At 34.5% G+C, this 25,717-nt stretch overlaps 1 long non-coding RNA gene across 1 annotated transcript; it reads left to right on the forward strand.

Annotated features, from left to right (window-relative positions):
• Positions 1-4,045: 4,045 nt before the first annotated feature.
• Positions 4,046-7,211, forward strand: LOC125265539. The gene is made up of 4 exons (XR_007184278.1): positions 4,046-4,298; positions 5,426-5,454; positions 5,596-5,666; positions 6,993-7,211. It is a non-coding gene; the product is annotated as an uncharacterized LOC125265539 (long non-coding RNA).
• The last annotated feature ends 18,506 nt before the right edge of the window (positions 7,212-25,717 follow it).

The following is a 25,717-nucleotide window of genomic DNA, read 5'->3' on the forward strand; positions in this document are numbered from 1 at the left end:
TTTAATTTGATTAATTTGTGGAGAAATGCAAATGAAAATTATCTTAGCTGGTTACTGATATTAAGCCATAAAAATTTCATAACTTACAGTTCAGATGCCACCAATACCAAAAGAACAAAACAAACATTTGAACCATTTTCTTCAGTTGTTCAGTGAGAAGTCTGATAAAGATCATCAGCTGAAAAAACTCAAGCTGTTGATCTGATGTGTGAATCCTCCAACAACAGAGTTCACACACACACACACACACACACACACACACACACACGCACACACACACGTTGGGTTTCCATGTTTTATGGAGTCTTTCCATATAATGATTTTTGTACTGTACAAATTGTATATTCTCTCCACCTAGAAAACTTTTTTACTATTTTTTTTAGTAAAAAACTGACCCTTTGGTCACAAGGAGGACACAGTGTCATATCAAATGATAATCTCAACATGATCATCTAAAGGATTACTGTTGTGATGTCATTATGGGAACAAGATGCATTGTTTATCCTCCTTATTCAACACCCTGATGCTCTAAACTTTCACCTTCATCATTTTAGGATTCAACATTTGTACCTCACAATTACTAGCTGTTCAACTCATTCCTGAACACAGTGTCTAATCAACTGTAATTTAAACAGATTTTTATTTCATGAAGGCCGATTTTAATGGTGGTGAAGCTAATCTCGGGAAGGTGAATTCCTGGATAAAACACTAGATGGCGTTCTAGTGCAGTAAGTCAGAATAAGTTATGTCCTTAATACATGAGAAAGTGCAAACATATTGATGCAAACATATTGAGATTTCTGCAAACATTGATTTTTACTGCTGCAAAAGTGTGATAACCATAAGGTGGCCTCAGATGCCAAAATGAATAACTGAAATATTCTGAACCGTCTCACATACACTCTTAAAACAGATGTGTTAAAAACAACACAACCTGTGTTATATATAAACACACCTGTGTGTCTAGTTAAGGGCAACACATTTTGTAAGGGCAACATATTTTGCATAAAATATGCCATAAATCACACAATTTGTGTCATAGATGTGCTATTTTTGACCAGTTAAAATAAATGCAAAAAAACTTTTTTTTTTTTTTTTTTTTTTTTTAAATATATAAGAGGTCGTTTTAAAACTATGGATACCATGGTAAATTATTTTTGTTTTTTGACTGCAAACTTTTTTGTGGTGTATTTTAATATCCTCAATAAGAAGAATATTCTTGCCCAAATCTCTGCTAGAAATGTTATGTTCCCAGAACGCTCTCAGACCCAATGACGCTGCCTAGTAAAGCCCAAAGTATTGTTCACTTTTTACATGAACGGTCAGTGTACAGTGTGCGTAATGCAAATGTTGTCATCAGAAGAGTACGCACATGTCGCATATACGCATTTAATTTTTTTCACAATTTTAATTCATCACCTGTACGAGTAATAATTCAGCACTTGCAGCTGTTTTACTACAAAAAATAAAATAAAATAATGTGAATTTAAATGGTCAAATGTAACTGTAAGAAAGTTCAAGTTCAGGGAAGAAGGTGGACATTAACTTTAAAATAAACTACAAAACGAAAGGAGCGTCAGACCTCTAGTGGCGAAACTTAGATACTGCACCTTTAGTGGTTGTGGGTTAGTTAAGAGCTTGTGCTGGAGGTTTGCCTTATGCTTTTTCATATTTCAGCAAGTCTAGTGGAGGTTGAATGTTTCTGGAGTAAATCGTTTGAAGAGTGACTTTGTGCCTCATGGTGTAACCACTGTAACCTCTCCATCATGCATCATTACTCACATTATCTGATAGATGCAGCTTATAAACCTGAAATAGATTTAGATTTATCATTTAGCATACTTATTATGATAGGTGCCTTTAAGATTATGGATTAGTGAAGTGCTTGTGGAAGAGGATTGATTTCAGCTGTTTCTTGAAGGCTGAAATAATGGAAAGGTGGCGCAGTGGAATAGAAAATGTGTTCGGTGTGAACGGCTCCTTAGGCTGCCTTTACACTGGCACAAAACAATAAGATTTTTTACTCACATCTGACACAGATCGGAGTTTGTTGCAAACATGTAAATCCTCACAAGATCCGATTTTTTGTATCTGATCTGAGCTACTTCCAAAAATCTCTCAATCACTTAATTACCTAATTAACTTAAACACTGCTTCAGTGTTACTTATAACACTATGAGTGTGGACTCATATAAACTCTGAGCAGTGTTAATTTAACAATGGGAAATTTGCTGACTGTGTACAGTATTTTATTACAGTTGATGTTAACTGTTTTTTTTTTAACTTACAGTTACTGTTATGTGATTTGGAACAGTGTCGACTTTGAGCGATGTTAACTCACAGTATATTCCTGGAGGCTATTTTCTTGAAAATGACAAATATTCCCAGAATGCATTGTTTTATACAGTATATTACTGTTTTAATGGAAAATGGTATATTATTGTCAGAATTTGGCAAAGTCAAGGTTTTACAGTGCAGAGCATGCTAAAAAGGTTAATTATTTTGAGTTGTGGGCCACGCGAGCAATCGCCTGAGCTGACGGGATTATACATAAATGTACTACTATTCCTTCTTTATATTCCCACATTGCCCAGCGGCCCACCAGGAAAACACCCAGTGCCCCAAATGGCCAGTCTGCCCCTGATGATGGGATATGCTTAGCCTCAAAGACTGCTCCAAAGTGGTATTAGTCCATAGGATAAAATTACCATGGAAGAGAATGGTGCCTGAAAACCATTTGATTACAAACATTCTTCAAAATATCTTCTTTTGTGTTCAGCAGAAGAAATAAACATATAGGTTCAGAATGTCTTGAAGGTGGATTAATGATCAGAACTCTCCCTTTAAGTGAACTGCAGTTTGGCATTTTTCAAAACAAGAACAGTGTTGCGCACGTACTGCACGTATACCCTCTGTCAAGACTTAATGTGTGGGATTTTGGGCAGGTACCAGTCACCAGTTCAGCAACTAGTCACACTGTAAATATGCCCGTTATGCAGAGGTGGAAAGTCTAGGGGTCAGAAAGTAAAATTCCTGCCATATTTTCAGGAGTAGGATTAATATATCATGATCCTTATTTCTAGTTTTCTTTGCAACAAATGATGTGTTTTGATAAATACTGTTACAAAGAGCACAAACTCACACAAAAATCCAAGAGTCAAACTGCCCAACTAAAGGAAACACTGATCACCAAAATGGTGACCAAACATTTTCAATAAAACATCAACATCTAAACCTGTTAATTCTCAAAAAGAGCTTCTGCTGAGATCTTGAGAGATTTATTGTCTTCTTTTATCTTCAGTTGATTTCAGGCTGTGTGGCTTTAAGTCAGTTGTAGTTGTGTTTCATTTTCTGAGAGTTCAAGCATGATGTTGAACCAACATCACATTGTAACATTGATTCAATGACATTACCATTGATTTTTTTGTTGAAATTTCAACATTTTTTCAACATCAATTATAAGTGCAAATGTGATTGATTTCTGCATTGATAAAGCAGATCAATATAAATGTTTTCAAAAAACATGTCATTGCTGATAAAGAAGCAACTTTACAATACCAAAGGGTCAAGAGCTCAACTAAAGCAAATGCTGAACTCCATGATGGTGACCTCAAACGAAACATCTAAACTTCTATTAATTCTCAGTAAGATCTTCTGTAGACGTGTGACAGAAATAAAGTCAGTCTGGTTAGTAATAAGTGAAGCTGGTAATGCTGTTTGTGGAGTTGTTTAATCAGATCTTCAGAGATTTAATGTCTTTTATCTTCAGTTCATCTAAGGCTGTGGCTGAAGAAAGTTGTGTGTTATTTCTCTTTCTTTCAGTGTTTGTTCACAGCAGGTGTTTGAATGATTGAAAGAATGTTTCAGGAACATCATACTAACCTTTAAATAACATTCTAATAACATTAAGAAAACTGGACATTTTATGTTCTTCACTGTAAAAAATGATTTTTTGAACTTGTAAATAAAGATAGCATAATTTAAGTAGATTTTACAAACAAATCCTATTTTGTCTTTTTACTTCAGAATGTCATGTTTAATTCAATAAACTACTTGAGGTTTCGTTTTATTTTATTGTGCTTAAATACATAAGTAAATGTAAATGGAACTCCCCAAGTAATATTTACTTAGTATCTTGTCATAAAATGAACTAATGCAAAAAAATGACAAACGCAAGTAAAACTTACTCCACGAAGCCAGGCAATCTATGCGCATGCGCTCTTGGTCCCCGAAGTGGCGCGCAGAGGAAGAGGAAAGCAACGGAAAATTTCCTGGAAGGACGATTTGATTTTTACACGGTAAGTTATAAAATATTTGTTTATTTAGTTATGTTTCCAGAGAAGTATAGAGCAATTAAGCTGTCTGCAGTTCGGGTGGTTAAAGAGTTAACGCATTAACTGTTATAGTCGACAGAGTTGAGTTTGCTAAAGAACCGATTAGCACAAACATCCGTTATTAGCAAACGGTATCTGTGTCGAAAACAACTGACTTGTATTTTACATGTAACGTTAATCTACGGAGAAGTTTAATGTAAAGTTACAGTGAAGTTTAAAATAAACTTTGCCGGACGAGAGCGGCGCGACGCGTCGCGACAAATGCCAATAGAAGGGCGTCTGTTTATTCATCTGTGTGAATAAATAATTGTGCCCTCATGTGCTATCTGAATTATAAATACAAGTTTTCTAATTAGAAATTGGACATGTACAGCATCGGAAGTCAAATTTACGAACCCGGAATGATACCCGAGCCCTGAGATGGGTGGTCCATTAACTCAAAACCACTAATACCCCATTAATCCACATCAACTACACTGCTTTGTCTTATTTATAAAATAGATAAGCATTTGATGCATATCAATCAAGTAAAACAGACATTATACTCCCTATTGAAGCTATACAATAGTGATACATTTTCTAGTGTATGTGTTCAGACAACCTTAAAGGGATAGTTCACCCAAAAATAAAATTTCTTCACCATCAAGTTGTACCAAACCTGCATACATGTCTTTCTTCTGCTGAACACAAAATATATTTTGAAGAATATAGGTAACGTTAACCAAACAGTTGATGGACCCTATTGACTTCCATATGAAAAAAAATAAATACATACTACAGAAGTCAATGGGGTCCATCAACTGTTTGGTTATCAAAAATTTTCAAAATATCTTCTTATGTGTTCAGAATAAAGAAATTCATACAGGTTTGGAACATCTTGAGGGTGAGTAAATGATGACAGAATTTTCATTTTTGGGTGAACTATCCCTTTGACTCTACCAGATGATTGAAAATGTATTGTTGATAGGCTACTTACTTGAATGCAGTTTTTCCAAAATAAATTAACTGTTCAAATTTCAAATCAAGTATATTCAAATTTTATTAAAAGAAATCTATTTCTGACATTAACATTTCTAACATATGTTCCACAGATTGCACTCACCGTTCAAGCTCATGCAAGGTAAGTTGGCAATACTTCTTACAGCCTATGCAACACTGATTAAGCTTGCAGTATTCACTCTGCCAGGACATGTATATAGTTGTATGTAGATGGAAGTGTACACTGTTAATGTTCACTGCAATTTACTTTTATTTTTAACAGCAATTTGAAGATAAGCGAGATGCTGTTATTCGCTGGGAGAGTCATCTGAGGAGCTCATTGAAGCCTACCAGGTACATTAATAGATGAATTCAAATTTTGTTTTGACTTAGCATATGTACAGTACTGCAGAAGTATAGGGCACATTAGTATTTTCATCCCCAAAAATGTTTTTTTTACTTTTTATATCTTTGTGCTTTAGTTTGGCATAAAATATCAGTTTACATTCCTAAACATTCATTTTGCCATTATTTTTAATAATCCAGTGAGATTTTTGTATGCACAGGGAGTCTGACAACAGTTGGTGCTCCACAGAAGATCTGGTCTCACCATCATTGAGTCTGTCTATTATAACATGAAGAAAGAAATGAAGCTGAGAATAAATGCGTAAATTAAGAAAAACTGTGGCAATGTCTGCAAAATGTAAAAAAAAAAAAAAAAAAAAAAACCTGCAAAGCTATCTGAAAAACAATATCAAGTGTACTAGGCCAAAAACTGTTTTAAGTGCAAAGGGTGATCACAGCAAATATTGATTTAATCAATAGAAGGTAAATGAAAATCAATTTATGAAAGCATTTTAAAGGCATCCTCACTTTACTGAATTTTAGTTTTAGTGCTTAAAACCTTTTGCAGTACTGTAGCTTTGCAGGTATTTTCTAATCGACTTGCAGATACAGCTCTTCTGGATTTAATCTGTCATAGTCCCTTTTTCCCTCTTTCTTCATGTAATTACAGATTTAAAGGTGCTAAAGAGGATGTTTTGTTTTATACATTTTTGCAATATTACTTGAGACTGTCTTTACTAACTGATAAAAGACTATTTATTAGGTGCACTGAAAGTAATAATATTAATATAAATCATCTGTGCACGAGGTAGGGCCTTAAAAACATCAGCCAATCGTTTGTGCGATCATCGCGTAGACGATTAGCCCTCTGGCTTGTCAATCACTGCCGTGACGTTCCTTGTGAGAGACGAGCGCGGCTGCGCGCTCCAGTAACTTTCCACACTCCACAGGCGCTGCATGCAATGTTTCTGTCAGGAGACAGGAGTAACAACTGCAGATTATGAGTCACCTGCGGTGAGTCCGACATAATGAATCCACTAACACGACACAGCGAATGCCGGTGGTAAACACTCGTGTTCCAATACCCGTGCACGAGTTTTGGGAGGCGCTCCTTTGAAATGAGCTGTGAAGGAGGGGGGCTGTTCTTATGCATGTGCCTATTTCAAAAACTCACTAACAGTCTTTGGTTTCTCAGTCGACGAAATCCTCTCTATCACCTTTAATGATGTCGAGACCAAATCTCTGTGTGTGGCACTTATCACATAAAATTAAAGAGAACATTCAACTTACTGTACAGTATTGTAACCACTTTGCATTTATTTGTGTATTTGACAGGATGTCAGCAGAGACATGATTAAAGATTGCTTCACCAGTCATGTAACGAAGATCATTGAACTGGGCAGCACTGCAGGAGAAGAAGATGCCAACACAGCTGACGTCGTTATCGTCATTGAGGGAACTAAGGTGTTGTTTTACTCTGATTAAATCTGAGAGCTTTCTGAACCACACATTGGCAGCAATGTCATTGGATCTTTTGAGGTCTGGATAAATAGTAAATACATAGTTAAAATAGTGATTGTGACTACAGTGGTTCAACCGTAATATTTTGAAAAGAGAGGTATACTTTTTGTGCACAAAAACAAAACATATTCATTCAACAATTTGAACCATTTCATACCTAGTGAACTCAGTGCAGGATTCCATGTTTACGTCTGAATGCCAGCTCATTTTATTAGCCGCCTCCTGCGTCAGCATCAAACCCATGTGTTGTGCTGCTCATGTGTTCAGCTTCGGCCATTACTGAGTCGGCATATGGACGTAAACATGGAAGCCTGCATTGTCTCTACCTATGACAATGGTTCAAATTGTTGATTTAAGTCTTTATTTTTGTTTTGTTTTTGTGTACAAAAAGTATTCTTGTTACTTCATAACATGAAGGATGAACCACTGTAATCATGTTGACTATTTTAACGATGTTTTTACTATTTTTCCAGACCTCAAAAGGTGCAATGACATTGCTGCCTATGTGTGCTTCAGAAACCCTCGGAAGATGAACGAAGGTCGTATGGGTGTGGAATGACATGAGGGTGAGTACTTAATGAGAGAAATTTCATATTTGGGTGAACTTACCCTTTAAACTAACCCCCAAATCTGAGAAACACATTTGAAGTATTTCAAAAATCTTTCTTGGGCTGGATGCTTTAAAGGGTTAGTTCACCCCAAAATGAAATTTCTCTCATTAATTACTCACCCTCATGTCGTTCCACACCCGCAAGACCTTCGTTTATCTTTGGAACACAAATTAAGATATTTTTTGATTAAATCTGAGGGTATCTGATCCACACATTGGCAGAAATGTCATTGCATCGTTTGATGTCCAGAAAGGTAGTTAAATATTTTTAAAATAGTCAACGTGACCACTGTGGTTCAACCCTTATGTTATGAAGTGATGAGAATACTTTTTGTGCACAAAAACAAAACAAAAATAACGACTCGTTTACGTCCAAGTGCCTGTTCATTAGTGGCCGTTTCCTGCGTCATTCTGCTCATGTGTTCAGCTTCGGCCAATACTGTGTTGCTGTTCGGACATAAACAAGGAAGCCTGCACTGAGTTCACTATGTATGACAACGGTTCAGATTGTTCAATAAAGTCATTATTTTTGTTTTGTTTTTGCACAAAAAAAGTACTCTCGTAGCTTCATAACATAGAGGTTGAACCACTGCAGTCACATTGACTATTTTAACAGTGTTTTCAATTACCTTTCTGGATGTCGAAAGGTGCAATGACGTTGCTGCCAATGTGTGGTTCAGAAACTCTTGGATTTCATCAAAAGTATCTGCAAAAAGTTGGCCATTTTGTTTGACACTTACACTTTTTGTATTTGCTCATTTGTTCAGCAAGTCTCTAAAAAGGTTTGTTATTTTAAATTAAGTTTGTACTATACTGTACTGTTTCAAAGAAACATTGTAATGCAGTGTAATGAATAAGTGTTGTATGTAAGATCACAGTTAAGCATCTCACGTTAAATTGTTGTGGTCTGTTAAACACATTGAAACATCTGTGATAGGATAAAGATGCTGAACCACTTTGGCCATGTTTTTGGCCAACAGCAGTTAATCTTAATGAATGTGTCCATTAATGTTTGTCCATTTGTTTTATCATTGCCTTTGTTTAATCTGTTTTTTGAAGAGTTTAATTCAAATAAAAGTACTCAAGGAAAATGTCTGTTAGTGTTGTTTTTACTGAAAACATCAGTAGTAATACATCACAAATTATATTAAGTAATGTTTAAATAATATTTGAAGTAAAGGTTACTCAGGATAACTAAGAAAGATAACTAGGACTCTTAAGTAAAAGAAATGCAATAAATCCTAATATATTTATAAGCATTACTTAAGTAAAATTTACAAACAAAGAGTCAATAAAATTTACTGGGAATTCCCAAGTAAACTTAACTTAAAATTGTCTAATTAAAGCTACTAATAATTATGTTTAGGCTTTTACTTGGCAATTTTTTGTAAATTTACTAGCCTTTTCTGAGTGAAAAAAATGTCCAAGCTTTTTCCAAGTAAATCTAACTCCAAATTTTTTACAGTGTTGGAATGTTACAAATCTATGTTCCTACAATGTTGAATTTTAGATTAAAATCACGTTGAAAGAACATTCGAGGAACATTATACCTTATAAAAATGCTCCTGGAACGTCAAGAAAACTGGACGTTTTTAACGTTCCCAGAACCAACAATGAATTTTTAGAGAACGTTCTTATAACAAAATTCTGTTAGCTGGGCTTCCACTGAAGAAAATGAAACTAAAAACATCCAGTTGTTGCCATTTACTCCATTTAGAGTCTGATTCTGCTATAGTTATCCTGGGGTCACAATCACACTTCTGCAGACTCATTCGCTAGCACAGCTGTCAATCAATGTCATCATTTTTAAATAACCAACCAAAACCAAACTTACTGGGAAAAAAAAGCTGTCCGCTTCTGTTTGACAGATCTGATCCACAAGCAGGCCACAGCAATGCCACTTGTCAGCCAAGAGCAAAGAAATAAACCTGTAAAATGAACAAAGAAATAAGCATGCCACATGTGCTAGATCCCACACAGCAGGAGACTCCTAGGCGGATCCGCATTCAAGTGGATCGCATCCAAATCCGTGTGACTGTCACATTCGTTTTGACGCCGCCCAGAGGATCAGATCCGCCTCCGGGCGGCGCCATAAATTCTACTGTCAATCAGCGGGTCTTGACTGTAACGGTTGTATCAATTTGCGGGTCCCAAACGGACCCGCCGCGGAGGTAAGGTTTTAATCATGGATGTGGAGCGGATGTGGAGCGGATGCAGCGCGGAGCCAAGGCGGGGTCCGCGATCCGCCTTCGTTACAGATCCGTCACTGCGCGCAAGTGGACTCCGATACGGGTCCGTTCACGGCAGAGGTGTATAGTCCAGGGGTCAGAAAGTAAAAGTCCTGCTATATTTTTTTTTTTCACCCGCTGAAGCGCTGTTAAAGTTAATGAGATAAATAAGTGATTAATTGAGTGATGATTGAGCATTATTGAAGACACCTGATGATAACAAGCAGAATCACCAAAGGAGAAAATCACAATTTTTAAGATACCATCACAGAGGTCATGGTTTGCTTTAGTTGGGCTCTTGACCCTTCACTTTTTAATATTGGAATTTGTTTGGGCTGCTGTAACTGAGTTGTAACAGCCAGACAAGCAAAGCGAAAAGATGATCAGGTGTTGTTGGTTATGTTTTCACATAATCATTATTTGATCTGAATCACTGAACTCATTTAGAGCCCAATCTCTGAGTTAGATTTACATTATTGATTACAGCAGCACTGTGATTATACAGAAGATCAGTTTTATCAATAAAATATGAAGGATTTCTTAAAAGTTGTTCTGATCAAAAAAAAAAAAAAACTTTTTTTTAGGCACACACAGACATCAAGAATCAGCCTGTGAATCTCAACGACGGTGACAAGCAACATATTCTGATCAACAGATCAACTCTGAACATTAGAAAACAAGCTACTAAAAAGTCACAGAAAAACAGCAAAATTTAAATACTGAGAATAAAGAAAATTACTAAGACAATTCAGCTCATAATTTATTCATGCAGCAATGCATGATGGGAGCCGTGGATGAGTTTTGATTGGTGGCACCCAGAATGCACTGCAACATGCTTTATGATGGCCACCACTGTTGAGATTCACAGGATGATTCTTGATGTCTGTGTCTCTAAATGAAAGCCTTTTTTTTTTTTCTAAGAACAACTTTTGATGATTGAATTATTTTGAAAAAAAACTGGATCTTGTGCTGTAGAATCACAGTGCTGCTGTAATCAATAATGTAAATCTAACTCAGAGATTGGGCTCTAAATGAGTTCAGATCAAATAATGATTATGTGAAAACATAACCAACACCTGATCATGTTTTAACTTTGCTTGTCTGGTTGGTTATAATGCAGTTAAAACTGCCCAAATAAAATCTAATATTAAAAAGTCAAGGGTCAAGAGCTCAACTAAAGCAAACCCTGACCTCGATGATGGTAACTTAAAAATTGTGATTTTCTCCTTTGGTGATTCTGCTTGTTATCATCAGGTGTCTTCAATAATGCTCAATCATCACTCAATTAATCACTTAATTATCTTATTAACTTTAACACTGCTTTAGTGGGTGGAATAAAAATGTGGCAGGAATTTTACTTTCTGACCCCTGGAATGTCCACCTCTGTCTGCCAGGGCTGTGCTGGCTAGATTCTGTTCTAGCTGGTTTTCACTCTTCTCACTGCAGCTACTAATTAAAACAAGAGATGGCTCTCATGATTATCATTTTTCTTTGATCACATGGTCTCTGGCAACGACAGCCACACCCCACCCGTGTAGACCACCATTGGTGCTCTAAACATTCATAGAAAGTACCAAAGCACGTCTGAAAGGAAATATGATTTTACTTAGTTTGCTCACGGTTTCTACATTTCTTTTGCAAGGTAAGACATTTGTTTCTCTTGTTATCTCTTCAGTTCAACAATAAAAGAGCTTTCTGCTCAAAACAGACCACTTTATTAAACAAAGAACAAGACTAACAAACTTTTTAGCATATTTTCATTTTAAGTTCAAAAAGATAAATAAAAAAAGTTAAAACACTTTAATAAATACTTATTTTTGTTGTAGGCTATATTTTTGTCAGGTTTGAATTGTCAGTGCAATTGAAACATTTGAAGATTTTTTTTATTTTTATTTTATTGCAATCTTAAGATGCATGCATGCAAGATCTGGATTATCTGGATTTCCAGTAGATGTTTGACAGCGACAGATTTGTCACATGTGATATTCCACGGACCATAGATTTAAAAGCGTATGTTTCATCAGTTGTATATGTTAATATGCAGTAGGCTACCTAAAGCAAACATAAATTCAAAGTCCTTTGTTTTCATTAACAAGTCATGTTAATTGATCTGTTTTTTACTATTGTTCATAATCAATTTATTTCATTTTGGAGTGATTCCATATGGAAAAACAAACAAACAGATACTTTGACTTGAGTTTGTTCTAAGTGATTTTACTCTGCTGATTTTATTATCTAAAATTACTTGCTGCTACAAACAGCTCTGATTCCTCTGTATCTTCTCTCTGGACATAAAGTAATATGTTTCATTCTATGTCTGATCTGAAATCAACAATCAGGGATTATACAATTTTTTGTTTTTCAAATAACTGAATTTGAATGCTTACACTGCACTGTCAGAAATAGGGGTACAGTAGGAGTCCATTTCTGTCCCCCAAGGTACACAGTAAAATCCCCAGTGTTAAATTAACACCCAAAGTGAGCATATGAGTCCATCTTGCCGGGTGTTAAAAAGTAACACTGAAGCAGTGTTAAAGTTAATGAGATAATTGATTGATGATTGAGTGATGATTGACAATTAGTGGTGACACCTGATGATAACAAGCAGAATCACTGAAGAAACAACAAGAGAAAAAGAGAGAGACACAACAACTACAACTGACTTCCAGCCATTAAACATTATTACACTTATTATTAACCAGTTTGATTTGATTTCTGTCATACATCAACAAAAGTTCTTACTGAGAATTAACAGATGTTTAGATGTTAATGTTTGAATGAAAGTTTAGTTTGAAGTCACCATGATGGTGAAAAGCATTTCCTTTAGCTGGGCTCTTGGCTCTATTAACATTAATTTATCTCTGGCTGCTCCAACTTTGTGTTTGTAAAGCACATTTGTTATGGCCAGAGAAACTATGATCTGGACTGTGTTTCCCAATAGTGATGTGAACCAAAGGTTATCAATTTAGGTTTACAATGTTTTGGGAATCACAGTCATAATGGTTGTGTTTTCTCATTGTGAAATGGTCAGATTCATTGGTGACATCCAGTATTAACTGGTGATATAGATGTTATATTATTTCTTTATAGTAAATCTCTGTTGCAACTTGAGATCCAGAAGAGCTTTTATAATCTGAAGGTTTAAAAAAAAAAAAAAACCACACACACACAGACATCAAGAATCAGCCTGTGAATCTCAACAGTGGTGAGAATAATAAAGCATGTTGCAGTGCATTCTGGGAGCCACCAATCAAAATTCATCCACGCCTCCCATCATGCATTGCTGCATGAATAAATTATGAGCTTAATTGTCTTAGTAATTTTCTTTATTCTCATATTTTATTTTGTTCCGTTTATGCGACTTTTTAGTAGCTTGTTTTCTAATGTTCAGAGTTGATCAGTTTATCAGAATATGTTGCTTGTCACCGTCGTTGAGATTCACACGCTGATTCTTGATGTCTGTGTGTGCCTAAAAGAATTTTTTTTTTTTTTTTTTTTTTTAAATCAGAACAACTTTTGAGAAATCCTTCAGATTATATTGATAAAGTTGATCTTGTGCTGTAGAATCACAGTGCTGCTGTAATCAATAATGTAAATCTAACTCAGAGATTGGGCTCTAAATGATTATGTGAAAAAATAACCAACACCTGATCATCTTTTCTCTTTACTTGTCTGGCTGTTACAACTTAGTTAATAGCTCAAGCAAATTCTAATATTAAAAAGTCAAGGATCAAGAGCTCAACTAAAACAAACCCTGACCTCGATGATGGTGGCTTAAAAATTGTGATTTTCTCCTTTGGTGATTCTGCTTGTTATCATCAGGTGTCTTCAATAATGCTCAATCATCACTCAAATAATCACTTATTTATCTCATTAATGCTTCAGTGGGTGGAATAAAAAATATGGCAGGACTTTTACTTTCTGACCCCTGGACTATACACCTCTGATGAAAATGCATTAAAACTTCATTCAAATGGCGTCTGATACATTGGAACATAACAGGAGAAACATATTCACAAATAATGTAGAAAGCCTTTCAGTCTGCTCTACTTATTTTTTTAAAGTAAGTACATAGTAGTTAAGTTAGATAAGTCCACTTTTAAATAAAATTTTCCTCATAATTTACTCACTCAAGATGTTCATGTCTTTCTTTCTTCAGTCGAAAAGAAATTAAGGTTTTTGATGAAAACATTCCATATATCTCCATATAGTGGACTTCAATGGAGCCCAGATGGTTGAAGGTCAAAATTACAGTTGCAGTGCAGCTTCAAAGCATTCTACACAATCCCAGACGAGGAATAAGAGTCTTATCTGGTGATAACGATCGGCCATTTTCAAAAACAAATGTGTTTTATAAACACTCAGTTACAGCAGCCAGAGAAATGTAATGTTAAAGATGTAAAAGAGTCAAGAGCCCAACTAAAGCAGACACTCGTCACCACGATGGTGACTGCAAACTTCAATACATTTTTATTTTCAATAAAACATCAACATCCAAATCTCTTAATTCTCAACAAGAACTTCTGTACATGTATGAAAGAAATAATGTCAAACTGGTTTGTGAACTGGTTTCACACTCAGTGTGGCTGAAGTCAGTTGTAGTTCTTGTGTTTCTGCTCGTCTCTTCTCTTTTTTCTGGTCTTGTTTCTCTGTCCTTCAGTGATTCTGCTAATCAGGTGTTCATCAGTGTCTGAATTCACTCTCTTCTTTTCATTCACTCTGTCAAGTGGACTATATTAGTGAACTAATGTAGGGAATAGTGAATGAGGGTATAGGGTGTGATTTGAACACAGCCTCTGAGTGTCGACTTTGAGCGATGTTAACTCACAGTATATTCCTGTAGGCTATTTTCTCTAAGATGACAAATATTACCCAGAATGCATTGTTTTCTACAGTATATTACTGTTTTAATGAAAAATGGTTTGTTACTTTCAGAATTTGGCTGTTTTTCTACAGCAAGGTCTAACAGTGTACCGTAAATATATATATAAAAAAAATGTACTTTTGTGAGTGGACATGCGTTGCTACTTCATTTGGCAACTTCAAAGGCGATTTTCTCAATATTTTTTTTTTTGCACCCTCAGATTCCAGATTTATTTTTCCAAATATTGTCATATCCTAACAAACCATACATCAATGGAAAACATTTATTCAGCTTTAAGATGATGTAAAAATCTCGATTTCAAAAGATTAACCCTTGTAACTGGTTTTGTGGTCCAGGGTCACAGATAATTATTTATGTGTGGCTCAAACTATGCTGGTTTGTGTAAGTTGTTCTCTCAGTCTGACCAAGCAACTATTTTAAAAAGCGTTGTCGCTGGCTGAATTGAAGTTATTGTTGAATTATTGTTATTGTTGTTTTAACTTGTGTAATGCATTGGAAAATGCTGATAAATTAATTTTCCACTCCTTTCAATCATCAGGGGCATACGAAAGATTACTTCTTGGTTGTATGAATGCAGATATACGCAATATTATGCAATATATGAATCAAGATGTGCTGTATGGTGTATCTTGTTTGTTTGATGAGTGAATGTATGAATCAGTGATGTTCTTATGCTGTTTGATCTGGAGAAAAAGATTTTCACAGCACTTTCCTGTTTCATATTTTTGTCCCACTTTTACCAGACATGATTTATGATGAACTGTTCATTTCTTCTTCAGGTGCGTTTGGTGTTGATACAGATCAAGTGTCAGTGATGGAGGGGGATTCAGTCACTCTAAACACTGGTGTTCAAACAAACCAGCAAGAAAAGATTAAATGGTATTTTAATAACACTCTCATCGCTCAAATCACTGGAGATCAGAGTAAGATCTGTACAGATGTTCAGTGTAAAGAGAGATTCAGAGACAGACTGAAGCTGGATCATCAGACTGGATCTCTGACCATCACAAACATCACAAACACACACTCTGGAGTTTATAAACTACTGATCATCAGCAGCAGCAGCGACAGTGAAAAGATCTTCAGTGTTTTTGTTCATGGTGAGTCATTGTGTTTGAAAGCAGGTTATGTTTAAATCACATCATTGAGTTTATTATAGCAGTGACATTCAGAGCTGTTTCTCTCTTTATCTCCATCATTGAACAGAACAGAATTAATTTAAACTGTTTTTCCATTGATGATCCTTTAGTTTTTAACACTTAGTTTTTTTCTGTTCATGCCATTTCTTATCTTCTGTTTATATATTTTATTTCATATATCATATATTTGATGTAAAATAATATGCCAATATGTGAAGAAGAACTTGTCAGTTTGTATCGTATAATGATGATTGCAAGGAACAGTTTACATGACTCAAAAATTGAGCAGTAATAATATAATGCAGAAAGTTGTCTTAATGCAGTAATGCACTGCTGTACTGTATATTATACATGTGCATGTGTTATACATGTGTGGGTCAGTAAAAAGTAACCACAATTCACATGATGTTCAGCAGTTTTGCAGTTGTCTTCACATGCTATCAGATTTACCATAAATACAAGGAGTTTCCTAAATAAAAATTGCACACGAATGCCCTCCCAAGTCATATTTACCCCTGGGAAGCTTGAGGATAATTTTGATAATAAAGTTCCCAAATCAGGCAGGCCGTGATTGTTAAACATAGTGAAGGAGAGAACAGTTGCTGCTTTGAATGATGTTCTTTATAGTATTTTAGCCTGTATTTTACTGAAATTCCTGAATTGTCAAGAACCAGACTACAATATCTGGTGCAGTGAATGTTTATATATAATTGTAAATGATTTGAACTCAAAATATAATTTTGGCTTTAACAAATAAATATAGAATAAACCTGGTGTCTTTTATAATTCCTGTCTTTTTTTCTGTCAAAAAAAAAGCACTTGAATGTGATGAGCTTGTAATCACGACTTTAAAGAACATGAAGTCAGTGTTAATTTTGTTTCTAATGAATGTCTCAAGATCCAGGAATTTAATACGCATAATTATTTTCACAGTTAATTCCTGTAGTTTCACCAAAAGATCCTCCAGCAGCTGTTGGTTTGTGTTTCAGGTGTTTATTCTGCTGAAGTGAAGACAAAATCTGTGAAGGAGGGAGAATCTGTCACTTTAGATTGTGGTGTAAACAAAAACCCAAATGATTCAATGATGTGGTATTTTAATGAGACTCTCCTCACTGAGATCACTGGAGATCTCAGTAAGATCTGTACAGATGTTCAGTGTAAAGAGAGATTCAGAGACAGACTGAAGCTGGATCATCACAAACACCAGAAACTCACACTCTGGAGAATATAAACTAGTGATCATCAGCAGCAGATTCAGCATCATCAGGAGCTTCAGTGTTTCTGTCACTGGTGAGTGTCATTGAGTCATTATCATTTTGGAAATCATTTTTTTTTTTAAATTGCTAAGAAAATATATAATAACAAAATCAATATATTAACCAGTTAGTTAAAAATAAATGTAATTCAATACATAAAAACAATTGAAAGCAGACATGTTTACCCTTTTTATAATTATAGATCACTTGTGTTTGCAAGTTTAACAAAGCTTGTGCAGATCCTATTTGAGGGTGATTGGAGAAACACACATTTAACCCTCTGGTGCTGTTCACATCAGTCAAAAATGCTGATTTTAGTTCAATAATGATTTTTATTTATTATTTTGTATTTTTAGGGGATTTTTACTTTCCAAAACATGCTTTACTCTAAAACATTAAATCAAAGCCATAAATTTAAAGTTGTGTTCCCAATTTGAGGTTGATATCTCAAAAAATGAGCTTTCATTAAGAATTTGTTTTGGTGCAGTACCAAACCTTTCCACTCACTGTAAAAATAAAAGGTGCCTGTAGGAACCTTTTGGGGTTCTTCACTTTGCCACACCGGCGGAACCGTCTGTAGATCCTCTAGGCACCCTTTCAAAAGGGCTGGTTCTCTGAGGAACCACCCAGGTTTCCTGAGGAACCCTTATATGAAGCATTGTGTGGAACCGTTTTGGGTGCCTCCAGGAACCAAATTTCATTTTTTTTTTAAATTATTAATTTATTTTCATGTTGGTACTATGGTTACCCTTAACTTCTATTATAATAAATAAATTGAAAGACTGCAAATACAAAATGCAAAATAAAAACTCTTTATTGCATATAGATGAATTTTATTACATACACTTTAAGGCACTTAAAAAAAGCAATAGGCTTAATATCAATACACATTTAAAAAATAGGGTAATACATAAGCAACATGAATAACCAACCATTTATAAACAATAGGCAATACAAGAATAGACATCTCAACAAAATGCATGGAAACACAAATGTCCCATGTAATAAATCAATGTTTAAAAAATGACATTAAAGTATTAGTTAGCCCAAAAATTAAAATTACTCACCCTTATGTCGTTCCACACCCGTAAGACCTTCGTTCATCTTCGGAACACAAATTAATATATTTTTGATGAAATCTGAGTGTTTTCTGTCCCTCCACAGACAGCTACGCAACAACCAATTTGACGTTTAAAAAAGTTCATAAAGAGATAATCCATATGAATTGAGTGGTTTTGTCCAAATTTTCTGAATAAACTCAATCACTTTAAAGCTGCGCACACACTTAACGATTGTAAGGCCGATTATGAATGTAAATTGATACTTATGACTGATCGCGCTCAAACGCGTCCAATTAGAGCCAGTTGCGTTCAGTCTGCGATTACAGTCGGTGTTCAAATTCCATGTGTTAGTATTTAAATCGGCTTCAGTCGCAGGAAACAATCGCTGTATGTTGAGCACAGTCTTAGAATGTTTTAGCTAGTCATTAAATGTGTGCCCGGCTTAAATGGTGAACAGATTTATTTTAAGCTTTTATTCACATGTAAACATTGATCTGCGAAAAAAAACAGAAGCTCAACCGAACCACCTCATTGGTTCTTGCTAAAGCTCAAACGTGCTGTGTAACACAAGAATGAACCTCGTTGGTTCTTGCACGTTAAACAAACGTTTAAGCTTCCATTTACCACATTTACACACCAGTAAGACCTTCGTTCATCTTCGAAACACAAATTAAGATATTTTTGATAAAATCCGATGGCTCAGTGAGGACTCCATTGACAGCAAGACATTTAGCACTTTCAATGCCCAGAAAGCTACTAAAGACACATTTAAAACAGTTCATGTGACTACAGTGGTTCAACCTTAATGTTATGAAGTGATGAAAATACTATTTTTGCGCCAAAAAAACTAAATAACGAATTTATTCAACAATTTCTAGAGATGGGCGATTTCAAAACACTGCTTCATGAAGCTTCGAAGCTTTACAAATCTTTTGTTTCAAATCAGTGGTTTGTAGCGCATATAAAATTGCCAAAGTCATGTGATTTCAGTAAACGAGGCTTTATTACGTGATAAGTGTTTTGAAATTTCAATGGTTCACCACTGACTTTGGCAGTTTGATACACGCTCTGAACCACTGATTCAAAACAAAAGATTCATAAAGATTCAAAGCTTCTTGAAGCAGTGTTATGAAAATGGCCATCACCAGATATTGTTGAATAAAGTTGTTATTTTGTTTTTTTTGGCACACAAAAAGTATTCTCGTCACTTCATAACATTAAGGTTGAACCACTGTAGTCACATGAACTGTTTTAAATATGTCTTTAGTAGCTTTCTGGGCATTGAAAGTGTTAAATGTCTTGCTGTCAATAGAGCCCTCACTGAGCCACCGGATTTTATCAAAATATCTTCATTTGTGTTCTGAAGATGAACGAAGGTCTTACGGGTGTGGAACGACATGAGGGAGAGTAATTAATAACAGAAATTTCATTTTTGGGTGAACTAACCCTTTAAGGTGCAGTAAAATTTGCTGCTGTTTGGAGAATGAATTCCAGTAATTTCAATAGAAATCCACACAATCATTAATTTCATGTGTGGTCAAAAATTTCACTATGAGTCCAAGTTGGTTACTCAAATTCGCCAGATTTGACCAACAGAAAGCTGACTGAAAGTGACTCCTATATGAGCTCCATCATATAATACGTCACTATATTGCTGAAAATGATAAATGGACCTTTTTGCCTGCGTGATTTCACAGAAATGTCACAAATGTGACTGCACCTTTACTCGCGGCAACATAAAATCCAATCAATAATAAAATCTTCACAAGGTACATTTGAGGTAATTAATCAGAAAAGTAAAAAGGTACAGCAGCTTTGTTTTCTGCTAGGCTTCTTTTTCCTCTTTTTTTGGTGGATGATCCAGGCACTTCAATGATTTCCAGGTCTACAGGAGGATTTTTGTTTCAGTATACTAGGCCAAGATCCCTGCAAAGTACAAAATTTACTGTTAGTAACATTATTAAAGTGATAGTTGTAAAATTAAAATAATTTCCTCAGCCTTGTAACATTCCAAACCTGTTTGACTCTGTCTGTGGAACCCAAAAGCAGATCTCGGGCATAATGCAGTCACCGTTCAATTTCATTGCATGAAACACAAACAGAAAAAAAATTGTGTAAATCATTCATTAATCAATTCAAGTCTCATTCAATTCAATGCATCAATCTATGTAAAATGGATAAATATTCTAAGCTCCAAAAATGTCCAAGAAAAGATCCTAAAAAGTATCATACAAGTGCACAAATCATGTGTTATGAGTTGTGTTGTAAGTCTTCTGAAGCCACACAATATCTTTCTTTTTTCTTTCTTTGTTTTTTATAAAAAGACTAAACTTGAAGATGTAATTTCAAGTTCAAATGTCTTAAATTCAAATGCAAATGATTAAGGCATAAGAAAAAAGGCATCTAGCATCATTGATGCCACACCTGTCATATTATTTATATGAGTAACGTGAATGAGATTTGAGAGCATGAGGGAAGATTTTCAGAGAATAATGGATTAAATTTGTGTCTGTTCATCACAAATAGCTATTGTATGGCTTCTAAAAACTAGGAATATAGTGTATGAATGGTTTTAAGTTAATTTTGAAGTTTCCCATACCCAATCACTTTTGATAAATGGAAAAGAGCAGCTTAAAATTAAATTAATATCCCTTAACCTTACTTCTAAAACTCACCACATTACAGCACCTTGTATATCTTGATCTGTGAATATCTCCCAAACTGTCATTGAAATTAGATTTACAGTAGGTAGGTAAAGTTAAAAACACAAGTACACAGTCAAACATAGGCTACAATTTCACACAGAAAATTGTAATTCAATACTTACATGGTTCAGGTACTCTAACATTTCGAGATTATTTCAGAAATGGTTGTTCTGGGAAAACAAAATAACAAAGCTGATTATATCCATGCACAACATTAAAAGATAAAAATGTACTGGCCAGTAAAGAACTTTAAAAGGGTACTATTAGAGAAAATCTGTAGTAAATAAACAAAAACTATATTAACCATTTGTGTTATTCTGTATGCCTAATAACATAAGCCAATGACAACAAGTATCAGCAAACATAGTACTGTTGGCAATTTGAAAACACAATTACGTTGAATGACTAAAAAAAAAAAAAAATCTTAGACAATAAGTTAATGAACTCCGTTTGTACCGTAAAGTTCATTAGATTCGTTAGCATCGCAGCTAAAACGGCTAAATCATTCTTAACGACATACTAAGGGGTAAACACTGTAAAAACATAGTATTGTATAATAAATTAAGATAATGTGTATGTGTTTGCACATATAGTGAGTAGACTGCGTGTTTATATTTCGAGTTTACAAACCTTATAACGGATAGCCGAGCAAACCGCGGATGCGGCGGCAGGCTTTGATGAGGGGAACCGTTACTTTCAAATCCGATGATGATGATGATGATGAGGTGAGCTTTTGTGCGCGCGAGCAGCGCGAGGATCACTGAAGCGATGACAGCAGAGGAATAGCAGCAGTTCCGTGACAGCATAATCATTTTTATCCTCCTCTTGTTTCTTTTTCATAATTATTAATATTATTATTATTATTATTTAAGCTTTAAATTAATCTATAAAATATACAGAATAAATGTATGCCTATGTAGGCTATAGGCTACTTAATCAAACTTAAGTATAAAAAAATAATAATAATAATAATAATAAAAATAAATAAATAAATAATAATAATAATAAAAATAATAATACATGTTCAAAGCTGTACATCTTATTGTGGCCTCACAGAACTTTTGGGTTCCTCTAGATGCTGGCTTTTAAAAAAGAGATCTTCCAGGAACCATGTAAATGTTTACAGATCTTACAAGAACCCTTTTATAGAATTTGAGTTCCTCGAACTTCCCCCAAAGCACTTTGAGGTCTCATAGTAATGAAAAGGTGACTCCAGAACCTCAGAACTGAATACAAAGTGCTTAAAGGATCCTATAAGTACCTGCAAGAACTGTATAGACTGTCAATGGTTCCACCAGTAACCCCACTATAGGAGAAAGAGCTTTGAGGCACTTAAAATACATTTTGAAGTTCCTTGAGTATCCAAAAGGATATTTGAGGCACCTTTAGTTTTTACAGATGAAATTTGTCTTCCATTCATTTTTTACAGTGTATTTTTTTTTGCACATGCACAGTTTCACTCAGACCCATAAACATGAAATATGAGTGATAATTTATATGAAAATTATATCTACTTTAAACTTATGTGTTCTTTAAAGATCTGACAAACTGATATGGCAGTCTCTTGTGTTCCAGATTCAAGTCTGCTGATAGCTGCTGTAACAGTCGCTGTTCTCCTCTTAATGTTCTTCTCTGTAATGGCTGGTGTGATTTACTATCGCCGCTGGAGTTCTAGAAGGGGCAAGTATTACATACAGATATTATAGTGAGAGGAAAATATCATCTTTGTTATGAAAATTTGTGTTTATTGTGTGTGTGTGTTTATTTTTCAAAGGATATGAATACAATAATAATGATAATTAATAATAATATTTCTTTCATACTAAAGTTTCATACAAATTAATTGTTTAATATTAATTTCTCATGCCAATATTACTGTGATAATCTGAAAGATAACTTTCATTATGCAAAAGATGTCATGACAGTATCATATAGACTCACACAGACATCAAGAATCAGCATATGAATCTCAGCAATGGTGACAATCAACAAAATATTTAACTCTGAACATCACAAAACTACTAAAGTCACAAACATGGTTTGTCACTATTGTTAAGATTCATATGTTGATTATTGATCAAAAAACTGCTAAAAACATTTTATGTAATTTTTTTTTTTAAATTAGTATATCAGACAGTCACAACGTTGATGCCCCAAGACTACTGTAAATCATGTGAAATTAACTGCTACTGTACTCAGAGATCTGACTTTAAGTGACATCTGTGAATCAGACCAATATCGTCATCAATATTTGACCAACATCATTTGATGAGACTTTCTCTTGCATTTTTTGTGCCATATCAAATGTATGTCAGAAATGCACATTAAAACAACAACAAAATGATGAGATGCTGAGATCTTGAGAGATCTGTTAGTGTTTAATGTTGTGTTGCTGCCAATTATTTGAATTAATTTAGGAAATGCCTATAAAATATTTCTGTTAAAGGGATAGTTCACTCAAAAATGAAAATTACCCCATGATTTACTCACCCTCAAGCCATCCTTGGTGTATATGACTATCTTCTTTCAGACTAACATAATTGAAGATATATTTAAAAATATCATTAGTCCTCCAAAGTTTATAATGGTTGTGAATGGGTGGCCACGTATTAAAACAAACAAAGAATCCATCCATAAACAAAGTAATCCATACAGCTCCAGAGGATTAATAATGGCCTTTTGAAGCAAATGGATGCTCGTTTGTAAGAAAAATATCCATATTTAATACTTTATCAATTCAAATAGCTTTGGTGGATGACCATATTCTGCGCAAATCAATTTGGATGGACACGATGCAAAGATGAACGTGGAGGCGCAGAGGAGAAAGCAAAACAAAACACTGGTCATGGATTAGAAGTCTAAAATGAGAGATTTTAAGATATATTTGGAGGATTTCAATATAAGAGAAGAGGAGTTTGTTGCACAGCCCTATTTGTTTGAACCATGAGAAATCGGCTTGCGCAGTATATGGTCGCCCACCGAAGCTAGCTATTTGAATTTAAAAATTTTTAAAAAGGGGTATTTTTCTTACAAAAAAAACCATCCCTTTACTTCAAAAAGCCTTTATTAACCCTCTGGAGCCATATGGATTAATTTAATTATTTTTTATTTTTTTTTATGTGGCCACCGTATGCAACCTTGGAGGACTAAGGATATTTTTTAATATAACTCTGATTGTGTTCATCTGAGAGAAGATAGTCATACACACCTAGGATGGCTTGAGGGTGAGACAGTCATGGGAAAATGTCCATTTTTAGGTGAACTATCCCTTTAAAGTTTTTTTGCAGTTTATTTAAATTAGGATATTTTACTTTAATTTTACGTTTTTTGTTTTGCAGCCGCTGCTGCCAGTCGTTTGACCGTTATTTTAAGATCAGTAGTGAGGAAGGAGTTAAATATCCCTGAACAAAAGTTTGAATTTGGATCTGTTCCTGTAATAACTTGAGAGAGAATTAAAGATTGATCATTTACTGAGTGAGTTCAACATGAAGCAGTTCAATCAAGCACATCAGGTGGATTCACATGAACAAACAGCTTCTTCTTTGCTGCTTTTTAAGCTAAATTGAACTGCATAGACTGTCATAAATGTTCACATACAATTTTTAAATCTCACTCTACAACCATTCATCACACGCAACATCACATCCCAAAGATATGGATTAAATGATCACAGAAATTTTAAGAAATTTTCTGTTTTCATCGGAATCATTCCGTGAGGGAAACAAACATCCTAGACTGAATCATATTCATCAGATTGTTTAACAGATGTGTTGAGTGAATGTAACAGCACTGTTCATTTCTCTCTTTAACATTCTCTCATTTATTGTTCCCTTACAGATGGAGAAATTTCATAAGATCTGAAATGATCATAACAGGATCAGTGTGTGTCTACAACATTGATGTAACTCAGACAAAAACACACTTCAACTGTAACTTTAAAATAGTTCACTTATTAATCATACTGCACATTTTACATGGAAATAACCTAAACCTGCTTTCCTTACTGGAAGCTCGTATAATTTAGGACATATAGAAGCACATTACATTACATTATCTGATAGTTTCAGCTTATAAACCTGGAATACATTTACATTTATCATTTAGCATGCTTTATAATAAGATATAATGTTATATAATATATAATGTTATATATTATATATATAAAGCCCTTTAAAGGCCTTTATATATATAATAAAAATAATGTTAAATCAATGTTAATGTGTCAGCGTTAACCACATTGAATCATTATTACTTTTGCACCCGCATTTAATGAGATTGTTGAGATTCACAGGCTGATTCTTGATGTCTGTGTCTCTAAATGAAAGAGATTTTTTTTTAAATCACAATTTTTAAGAAATCCTTCAGATTATATTGATAAAGCGGATCTTGTGCTGCTGTAATCAATAATGTAAATCTAACTCAGAGATTGGGCTCTAAATGAGTTCAGTGATTCTGATCAAATAATGATTATGTAAAAACATAACCAACACCACCTGATCATCTTTTCTGTTTGCTTGTCTGGATGTTATAACTCAGTTAAAACAGCCCAAACAAAATTTTATTTTAAAAAGTCAAGGGTCAAGAGCTCAACTAAAGCAAACACTCATCTCCATGATGGTGGCTTAAAAATTGTGATTTTCTCCTTTGGTGATTCT

The sequence above is a fragment of the Megalobrama amblycephala genome, linkage group LG1 (assembly GCF_018812025.1).
Source record: "Megalobrama amblycephala isolate DHTTF-2021 linkage group LG1, ASM1881202v1, whole genome shotgun sequence".
In the NCBI taxonomy this organism is placed as follows: domain Eukaryota; kingdom Metazoa; phylum Chordata; class Actinopteri; order Cypriniformes; family Xenocyprididae; genus Megalobrama; species Megalobrama amblycephala.